We start from the raw sequence: 11074 nt of genomic DNA, 5'->3' as shown, positions 1-11074 counted from the left end.
GGCAGGTTGTATCTGCCCTTTTTTGGCCCTCTGGAGAAAAATGAGGTACTGTTAAGGCAAATTCTTCATTTGGGTGAAGGAAGAGTTGAGCTGTAACTAGTCATCACCCTCACTGCTTCCAGGCAGAGAGCTGCTGAAGTGTGACCAAGCCACTGCCACCCTCTCCTCTGTCCTCCAGCCCTCGTGCTCAGCACATTGAGAGCTGAGGACAAGCACTCTTTCCGGGGCTGTCAAATGAGCAGTGAAAGGAAACAGACATAAAGGCTCTTTTAACTGCAAAACAGCACCTGTCTTTTTAGGCAAAGGCAGCGTTTGCTTGTCACTCCTGTCAGCAGCATGGGCTCTGCCTGAAAGGCCCTTTAGGCACCTGATTATGTAGGAGGGGGAGCTATGTTGTCACGCTGCAACACCCTCAGCGCTGGTGGGCCATGGGTCGAGGGGAGGCGGGTTAGGTGTCAGTCCTGGGGGATATCGCTCCCAGAGCGCCTCAGCACCCCTCGCTCGCACGGGGTGCGCAGCCGCACCATTTCGCGCAGCCCTTCTCCTAGCCACAGTGGGGGAAGGAGGGCATCGGCATGGGCAGATTTTCTCTGTGAGGACGATTGGGTATGTATCTCTTTAGTACATCTTTCTGGGTGAAACGCTGTTTCCTGACTGATTTTGAAGTGAAATATAACAACCTTCGTTTACATGAACTTGTTGCTGGCGAGAGATGGTACCCTGTCTTGCTCAAACTTGCCAACAGTTTCAGCGTCCACCTTCTCTCTTCCTCTTTTAACCTAGCTCTGAAATCCCGTTGCGTTGTAGCGGTCAAGAATGACACTCATGTCTGAAAACAAAAGCTTATGCAAAGGCAGCCCGGGGGTGTGGTGCTTGCTCAGCACTGAGAGCACAGCAGGACTGCCCGCAGGGCTCCTCGGGCAGAGTGACAGCTTGGTGTGATTTGCTTGGGAAGGCTGCAATGAAGGGACTTAGAGGAGAATGCTTAATTTGTTTTAGCACCTTTGATCTGATCTTATAAAATCTTAATCTGCTCGTATTTCCTGCTGGAAAATTTGCAAGGATGCAATAGAAATAGGACTAGACCCACAAAGTTTAAAAGAAAAACAATTAACTTTGGTTTTCCCTTTATTCCTTCCTGATTTTTGTAGGGCTTTCCCAGTATCCCCACTCCCTTTACATCTCCTCCTGTGCATATTTCATTTGTACACCTGGGGATCTCAGCCATTTCTGGGTTTCAGTCCCCTTTCTGGGGGCCAGAGTCCTGCCACCTCTCCTCAACTGTCTCAGCACTCAGTGCCTAGGCTGAGCTGGCTAGGAAGGCTTTCTCTGTCATCCATGGGGAAGACTGTGATTCTTCCTGTGGGAAGAAAGACACTTCAAACCTCCCAGAGGTGTCTGCTATCCTCCATTGATGAGAAAGGGAGCCTAGATTGCCAGTTTAAACTTGTAAAAGCCAGCACTGGGTGTGATGGATTCTGTCCACTGGATCTCATCTTCTTGCTTATACAGAATATTTTGCGCTAGAGCTTTTCTCTCCCTCACATCACTGATTGTGAACCATTTGTGCATTCAGATGCTGAAACAAGTGTTCTTGAGTGTCTCTGTCCCCTGAGGGTGAATTGTTGCATTCCTGCCCCCTCCCAATATAATAATAATAATAATATCTTCTATTTATAGAGCTTCAAAGTTTCCCAAAGAGCTACCTTTGGGATGGAACATACCAACAGTTAGACAGTGCATAGCAACCCTAGACAACAACTTAAGACAGATGAATGTATCCAGTTGAAGCTGAAGATGAGATTTCCTTTGGTAGAAGATAATTGCAAAAGTTATTAATTATTATTGTTGTTGTTGTTTATGCAGCTCTAGACTCAAGAGCAATAGGCACTTTCTAAACACTACCAGTAGGTAGACAAAAGCACAAAGGCATTATGATCATATCATAGTAATTTGCAGAAGGCAGAATGTGCTAATAAAAATCCTCCCTTGGAAGTATTCCCATCTAGGACTCGGCATAAGCTGATGAATAGTCCATAATGCTGGAAGAGGAGAGAGCTGGATTCTCTTCCTGACTTTTCTATAGGTTCCCAACGTAACCTTGAGCATATAGTTTAGTTGCTCAGAATCTAACAAGTCAACAGAGCATGTTGTAGATGTTTAACTAAAGGTGAGATCTGGAAAGCATTCCAATAGAAGTATTTGATATGAATCTCTGTGTTTTGCGGCATGATTTTATTCAAATTGACATTTGTTGGGAGTTTTTTTGTCTTAAGCAACAGGACCAGGTGTACATGGGCCTGGATTTATAGATCATCTTCTCTGAGTGCAAGGTCAGGTGCTTGCTCACTCTGGTACTGGCCGCAGTGGAAACCTCTAATATACTTGATGACTATTATTAAAATCTCATGGGCTTCACGAGCTAATGTAACTCAAATAGTAAACCTAAGAACTGTATGATTATATCTGAAGTACCCTCACACAGCCTAGAAAGCCAACCGTATCCTGGGCTGCATCACAAGAAGCATGACCAGCAGGTCAAGGGATGCGATTCTCCCCCTTTACTCCGCTCTTGTGAGACCCCACCTGCAGTACTGCATCCAGCTCTGGGGTCTCAGTACAAGAAGGACATGGAGCTGTTGAACTGAGTCCAGAGGAGGCCACAAAGATGATCAGAGGGCTGGAGCACCTCCCCTATGAAGACAGGCTGAGAGAGTTGGGGTTGTTCAGCTTGGAGAAGAGAAGGCTCCAGGAAGACCTTATAGCAGCCTTCCAGTACCTAAAGGGACCTGCAAGAAAGCTGGAGAGGGACTGTTCACAAGGGCATGTAGTGATAGGACAAGGGGTAATGGCCTTAAGCTGAAGGAGGGTAGAGTTAGATTAGATATGAGGAAGAAATTCTTTATTCTGAGGATGGTGAGGCACTGGAACAGGTTGCCCAGAGCAGCTGTGGAGGCCCCATCCCTGGAAATGTTCAAGGCCAGGCTGGATGGGGCTTTGGGCAAGCTGGTCTAGAGGAAGGGGAGTTGGAACTAGATGATCGTTAAGGTCCAACCCAAACCATTCTATGATCCTGTGGAAACAGTGAGCCTGCAAATGATTTTTGAAGGCAACTATGAGAATTTGGTGACTATCATTTTTTATATTGATGCCAAAATAAATGGTAAAGCTATGAAAGGTACAAAGGAAAATGTGAATCAGGACACTGGAATTAACCATACATCACAGCATCTAATGCTGAACAATGTAAAAATACTGTTCTTTAAATAATGTTTAATTTTTACTCATTTCTATTGCACAACCAGTTCCTTGCTTTCTTTTGTGTTCTCTGGTCTTGCATTACTAACTTGGAATTTTTTCAATTGGTTGCATAAAAAAAATCCATAGACTGTAAGAACTGGTAGAGACTTTTTTTTTATATAGAGATGTTTCATGCTTGTCATGCTCAACTAGGCTGCAAAAAGACTAGTCCACAGTCTCACTAGCATCCCTTCTGGGAGTACAGCACAAACTCTGTCTTTAAAGCAATAAACAAACAGAACATGTTCCAGCTCCCACTCATGTCTCTGGAAGGGTTTCTGTTGATTGGAGCTGGCTCAGCCATATCTGCCAGGCTACTTCTGCAGCCAACATCAATTTCCAAAATATCCAGCTTCTATGCATCACGTTGAAATGTCTGAGGGGTGACTGTCCTTCGGCAGGGTTGGAATATTGAAATCAATGGGATTTGTGACCCAAATGATGTAGACACTCTTGAAAGTGTCATCAGTGGAGACATCAAATCTTGTCTCCTTGTTCAGGCCTGCCTGCATACGCAGTCATTTTCTTAATGGATTTCAGACACACCTTGGATTTGGGAGTTATTGCTATATTTTGAAACAGTAATACTTTCTGTCAATAACAAAAAAGATTGCAATAAAAATGCACTTTGAGCTTGCAGTGCTTAAATGCTTCAATCTGTGTTCTGCATTGTGTGTAAACACTTCTGCTGAAATCACTGAGAATATCTGTATGAGTGATGTTATGGATTTGCTTACAGCCCTGATTCTACAAACATGTTTAGTTTTGTTCCTAAGAGAAGGGCCCCAGATCTCTGCAGGAAGATAATTAATCACATACATGTTTGCAGGACTGGAATTTTCATCAGTAATAATTTTATTATTTGGTTTATGTGTATCTTTTTGCCTAAAATGCCTTTGCAGAGTTTTAAGGAAACCAGTTGTGACTTTTTTTAAAAGACAATATTTATCTCTTTAGTCTCATTATATTTTTCTTCAAATATTTGACAGCATAAATTTTCTAATGAGTTTTGCAGACTACAAACCTTTAAAAAGTGCCTGAAATCAGTGGTTTATATGATCATAATTCAAACCACATGCCATTTCCTTAATGGAATGAGATTAAAGAAGAATTCTTTCGTTTGCATTTGTCAGTTTATTAATACCAGCCACTTTAGTACATTTGATACAGTGAATTTCAGTCCCAGGATCACTTTACTGCTAAGAGTAATCTCTGATTACCTGAGACTCATCTGGTTAATCCTCATTAAGGAGTTGTGACATAGCTTTTAGGCCTGGAGGGTTCTTAGGGGGTTCTCTGGTGCTGTCTTCCTATCTACACCACATACCTCACTGACCCTATTTTCCAAGTTCAGCTACAGGGAAAGGACGAAGATCTGTCCCTAGTTTTCCAGGCCACCCAATTCTCTAGGCAGATTGTGCCAAGGACCTTGCAGCCAGGTCATGGCCTGGGTGGAACAGCCCAGGTGTTCTGCAGGTGGAGGAGCTGGGACTGATTTTTGCAGCGAATCTGCACAACTGAGCTCTGTTTCTGATTACTGCATTTCTGTTTTCTTGCTTTTCTGCAGTGGTTGCTTTCTGTTCCTCACTTGGCTTTTTTCTTCTCAGTCATTATTTAGCACTGTTCTGCAGAGAAGCACATTTGCTATCTTTCAGACAAGGTTTTTAGCTGTTCTTGGCCTTTCTGTGTTTGTGTGAATTCCTCCTGCTAGCACTGATAATCTCACTACATCACAGTCTGTTGGTTTGTTAATCTTCCATTCCCGACATTCAGCAAAACCTTGAACAATTGCACATCGGCTTTTTCTGAAAGGCTAGGCATAAACTTCTAGTTCTCTCTCCATTGCTTCCTGTTTTGCTGAATGCCAGTTTTAGACTACTTACTCTTCTTAACCGTGACTTAAGTCATAGCATTTTAGAAATACAGTATTATAATTCCTCGGATTACTGGAGTGGGAAAAAGGCAAAAGCTCGGTTGCTTTTTGCAGTTAACCGGTGCACTCTAATCCGCTAGTGGACTGGAAACGGGTTAGGCAATTTTGTTTGCTGTGGCTTGCATACTAGTGGTGCCCATTTTTCTGCCAAAAAAACTGAAATATTTTTCAAAACCTTTTGTGGTTTCTAATACTCCTTTTCTAGGAAGGGTTTTGAGCTAGGAAGAGAGTTGGTTTGAGAAGGAAGAAGTGCAAATTTAAATTCCTTCCCAGTCTGATTCACATCTGGGCTGAAACCTCTCTCCTAAGACAAGCTGGCCTTTACCTCACTGCTCCAACACAAAACCATGCAGGTAGATATTTTGCACCCCAGTATTTTCTGAACGCATTCTGCAGTGCTATGAGCTTTTGAGATAATGCAGATATGTTTTGAAACTTCAGTGACTGCTGAGGAATAAATTTCTCATATTTTTTTCTGCTGTGCTTCACTGTTTCCTCTTCTTGGCACACAACAAGTGTATTCTGCAAACCACAAGATTAAAACCCGTGTAATTCAGGCAAACTCATCAGCCTATGACAAGTTTTAATGTTTTATCTTTTCTGTCTTCACCACTTGCCGCTCAGAGATAAGCCCGTATTTGAACCACAGCTACCTCTACAATACCAGCTGAACGACAGCATAACACAATTTCCTCTTGTAAATCATCAGTATTTCCCAGGATCTGGGGGGACTCAGCCGTGCAAACACTGCCCAAACCCCATTTCTCTGTTGCAAGGGAACCTGGCACAGGACGGGGACAGTGGTTCTGTGGAAATTCATCCAATGTGTTGTGTAAAATGTCAAGTATTGCATGAAATCTGGATTGTGGGGGGACTGCAACAAAAATTGTACTGGCTAGTTCACCTTGTCTGTGGTGGGGTGATACAGTGCAAAGGGCTCTGAGAGCAGCCATGTGACACCTCCAAGTTCACTAGACTTCTAGCTGCTTGGGCTCTCATATGATCCCCTAAAAATAGCATCTTATGTTTCCCATCATTGCTGTCCAGCTATTTTAATTAGCTTGTGGTCTCCAGTTTTTACTTTGTGATTTGTAAATAGGAAAGATTTACGGTAGGCCAGTAACTCCACATTCCTCCAACCTCTTTTCTTAAATTAGATGGATTATAGCTATGTTTATAAAATACCTAATGCATTTGTCCTAATGTCTCTAAATGTCACTGGCTTCTACATAATGTTTTTAGAGAACTATTTTTTAGATCACTCAGACTATTCACAGACATTTTTTCCCTCATCTGACCTGTCACAAGTGTGCTCATTTCTTAACCTTTAGTTGAAAGACTGATTCATCGCATGTCCTGGGACAGGCTGCACCTCTCCGACAAATTGCAAAGTGCTGTCAGTTCCTGCTGATTTCACTGACAATTCCTGAAGAGAAAGATTTCCAAGGTAAATCAATGCCCAGAGGGCAGATAGGTACCTAACGTGGGGGTTTTTTTGCTCTTTTAGACAGTGCAATCCCTTTGAAAAATTTGCCCAGGTAGAAAAGTGCTTTGCAGGATTAAACCCTTACTTGCTAAACACTCTGGTGTTTAGCATTTCCTGTAGTAGGTTTCTGTTCTGCCACATCTGTCTTCCGCTCTTGGCAGAGTGTTTAATAGTGAAACAGTTATGCAAAAGCATCTTTCAGGTGTTTTGCAGATACAATCAATGTGTGTGAGGCAGCTGTCTTACTGGCAAAAGCAAGACTTTGCTCCTGACTGAAGAGTCAGTTTGGTTTGGGGGAAATAAGTAAGATGTGGTTGTGACTGACATCTTTGCCAAAACAGTCACTGAGGCTGTGTCTTTAGAGTCCTTCTAGCCTACGTTTGGTCACTGAAAGCTGTAAGAGGGCTGCTGAGCCCCAGTCTAGTGCCACGGCTGGGCACCTCCCAGAGTTTTAGGATGAGTGTTCAGGGCTGGAATCCAGACGAGTCATCTCTGAGTCAGCTGAGTCTGGGTGGTATTGATAGGGCAGCAGCAGGGGGAGCAGATCAGGCTATAGAAATTCTTTTAAAATTTAATTTAAGGTTGTATTCACAGATGAACAAAAAGATGGTAGAACCAATGTGTGCCAGCAATCACAAATGCAGTCAATACTGAAATGTAGCAAAGTTCATTGGTTTCATGAGAAATCCGATTTCAGAGAAGAAGTATAGCATTTTGTTTGTTGAAAAATAATATCTTTTACTACTTTCCGAGGGTGGGATGAAAATAATTTTGATATTGTATTATATTAAAACCCATATTATAAAATTTTGAAAGGTGAAATCAAGGAAATATTTCTTTTTTGCTTGAACCATGCTGAAATTTGTTCCAGATTTGCCTTTTTCAGAGGATTTTTACTTCATTTGGAGCTGCAATAAGGACAAATAAAGAAAGCTTCAAGGGCTTCAAAAATTAGAATTTCTTCTTGTCAGAGCTCTAGGAGTCCTTGGAGTTGGGACCAATAAACTCCAGCTACTGACAAGGTGTGAGCCCTAAGGAGTAGCCCTGGAGAGAGGCTGTGGATGAGTTCTGCACCTGTCTCATTGCACAAATTCTGCAATAGGGGTGGATAAAGCAGCCCTTCCAGCAAGGTGGAGAAATAGCCCCAAGAGAAGAGGCTGCAGGACGGCGACTGGTTCTCAGGTGCTGGAGACTCTTCTGTCCTAATCTACATCTGCTCAGCTGGGTTTGTCAGGACAGAAGTTGTTTCAAAGCTGGATGTGTAAGGGGCTGGACTCAGAAGAGAATACAGGCAGAGAGGAATATGACAGAAATCTGCTCGTAATTTCCCCTGATACCAGGTGCAGCATGGCCTGTGTTGGCTAACAGGAGGTGCTGAGCAAAACCTGCAGCCTTGATCTCATTCCCCTTTGAGTGTGAAAATACCTATAGCAATACAGAGACAACTTCCTCCCTTAGGACCCTCAGGTCTCTGCTGCCTCCTGGAGACAGGGAAGGGGGGTAGGTCTGACCAGAGATTTTGCACAAAGTCCAGCTGCAGAAGGAAGCAGCAATGCTTTCATATTTAGTAGAAAATGTGCAGATGCTCAGGCAAGTCCAATGCCTCCTAGAGGAGAATGCAAAACCGAAGACCTCAGTTCATTTTCAGTCATTCTCCCTGCTTCAGCAAGCCATGAAATGCAAAGATTTCAAGAGGAGCAAGTGGAGCACCCCTTCTCCAGAAACTGGGAGCATTTCTATCATCAGAGGAAGTGTCTATTCAGATCAGCTTGAGCAAGGAAGGAAGGGATTTGGGTCCAGGCTGCTGACATACTGCAGGAATGGGATAGAACTGGCAGCCACCTCACCGCCCATACAAGTCCCATGGAGGTGGAGCCCCCTTGCTGGAAAACAAGCTTGGGCTTGGGAGGGGTGCTTGGGCTGGCTGTCCAAAGGAGGCAGGTGGAGCAGTATCTGGTTTGCACCATGACTCCTTGCTTAGCACTGTATTGCTGCTGCACTGCTGGGCACATCCAGGAGCACACATGCAGGTGCTACAGACACCCCCAGAGAAGCCTTGCAAGACTTCAGTCAGGGCACAACAATATCTGCCTGCAAGTGTGGGGATCAACGTGCAGAGCAGATGAAAGTGTTCTCCTGCTGTGGGACATGTTCTAGTCCTTGGTTTACTGCTTTTGTTCAGCTGATATGACCCTGGGGCTGCTCTGTCCAGCCAATGCTCTGCACTCATCTGTCCGGTGCACAGAGATCAAGTTATTGCACTGACTGTGATAACAGTCAACAAATCATTCAGTCTGTGGCTGCCAGGTAAGAACTGAACCTTCATTGTTCTGCTGGACAAAAAATGCTGTAAACAAAGAACCGAAAACTCAATAAAGTCATATTGTTCTCATGGGTTATTAAATAGGCCCCTTGCTTGTTAATGCCATGAGAATTATAAAGCGTTTTCTTTCTACAACCAAAACAGTTTGATGCTTGCATTTTCCTAGTCTAGGGTGGCATGTTTTCATTTCTGTTTATAATCAGTTCCACTTTTGGTTTCTACATACCAGGGACTTTTTGCATGTTATTAGTCTATTGACCCCTCGGGATCTGCATACTGCCTCTCTGGGATTTGCAGCTAAGGTAACAAAGGAAAAAAAAATTACTCTCTCAGTAGGACAGAACTTCATTTATTTCCCTGGAGAAAGTGTTAAGGGATGGGATACAAGTCAGAAAAGGCTGAAAACTACTGCTCTTGCATAAGGCTCTCATGTGTGTGTTCTCTGCCCTACCAAGCATATAAAGTTTGAAGTGTGTGTGTCCAAGATGGAGTTCATTATACATGCATACATACATTTTCCATTGATAATTTGTGCAAATTGCATACTCTTTTCATATAAATTTAGAATTTCAATCCAAATTGCTGTCTACAAAAGTTCAGTGTGATCTGTTATTGCTCTACACTCACTGAAAGGAAGCAGCAGGAATTTTTGCTTTTTAAATTTCCTGGGAGCAGGATAACAACATCTAAGTGCCACTGGGTTGTGTTTGCTGTGTATTATTCAGTAATTTTCCCCAGAAGTGGTTTTATTTTAATGACAGGCCATCTGATCCCAGAGTCTCATCTGAACACTGAATTTGCAAATATATGTATTTATTATCATCATATTTGAATAAGCATAATGCCTATCCCAAGATTTGAGTCCTTTCAAAGCTGGAGTCTGTAAAGCACATTTATCATGATGAATAGTGTTAACCCCAGCTGCTTTCATGTGAGAGGCCTGTTTTGGATTTTCCAAGCAATCAGCCACCCTTCCTGCACCAGCAGTTACAATTTCCACAGGGGTCTTTCTAGTTGCGATTCAGCCTCTAAGCAGTTCACAAGTTCATGGGCTTATAGAAAGCAGGGTTATACCTGCCTCTCTTCATAGACAGCAGGGATGGGTTTATTTTTAGCACAAGTATTCCAGAAATACATTCCACCCCTCTTTAGAAATGTGTAGGAGAGACAGACACACGCATACAGACAGTTTTGCATGCATTAGTGGCAGTGGGTGCTGGAAAACTACTTTTCCACTGTCTGTTTTCATCCCAAACTTTTCATTTTTTTTCATTGTGCAGCACTTCTTTCCAATGTCTCAGTTCACCAGATCTTTGTGCATAAGTGCTCTCATGGGTGCAGGGTGTGGGGCAGAACTTAGCAGAAGTGCCCTGATGTTTGGCAAGACCAGCAGTCGGTTTGGGCTGAGTTAGGAGAAGCGCTTGAGCACCAAAAGCCCAGACCAGGAGTTTAGAAGAGTGGGCTTTGCAAAACCTTTCTGCTGGGATCTAAGGTGAATGACACACCTCTGAATTCAAAGCTGAGGGTTGCTTTGGAGAAGGCAGGTCATTGTCCCTCCAAGGACCGGTAAGCTTAGGCTGCACTTGGATCGCAGGGAGGATTAGTTCATCACAAGCCTCCTGGTGCTTGGAGATTCTCAGGCAGCAGATACCGCATGGTTGTTGCCTTGCTCATGCTGTAGCAATGTAATTAGCAGCTCTTTTTAAAATGCAAATGAGCACTGGGCTCACGTGGAGCCCTGCTCTGCCATGGCAGCAGGAGTTGGGCTGTAAGCGCAGAAGATTCTGCTCTTCATTTTGCTGCAGGCTGTGGCTTAAGCCCAGTGTGATGCTGAGCCCTGAGAGAGCCCCATGACTGCAGTAAGGAGCTCTGTGCACTCAGCGTGGCACAGGGTGCGATCCATTGTTTATATCTGCAGTACAAAAACTTAGTGTGTTGACTTCACAGCATATTTCCCCTATTATTCAACATCCTATTGCAGTTCGCCAAATGAAACCCAATGCTGGCATGTGCCTCACAGGAGGGCGGCTGG

The 11074-nt window shown here is 43.6% G+C and overlaps 1 protein-coding gene across 1 annotated transcript in view; it reads left to right on the top strand.

The window, feature by feature from the left end:
* The first annotated feature begins 472 nt into the window (after nt 1-472).
* C7H10orf71 (chromosome 7 C10orf71 homolog) overlaps nt 473-11074 on the top strand; it is a 33334-nt gene continuing 22732 nt past the window's right edge. Inside the window, 1 exon segment of the mRNA XM_010306328.2 lies at nt 473-606. The gene's annotated coding sequence lies outside the window, so the exon portion shown is untranslated.

Source organism: Balearica regulorum, chromosome 7, assembly GCF_011004875.1.
Source record: "Balearica regulorum gibbericeps isolate bBalReg1 chromosome 7, bBalReg1.pri, whole genome shotgun sequence".
NCBI classification, from domain to species: Eukaryota; Metazoa; Chordata; class Aves; order Gruiformes; family Gruidae; genus Balearica; species Balearica regulorum.
The sequence above is the reverse complement of the archived record's forward strand: the minus strand, read 5'-3'. Positions and strand labels throughout refer to the sequence as shown.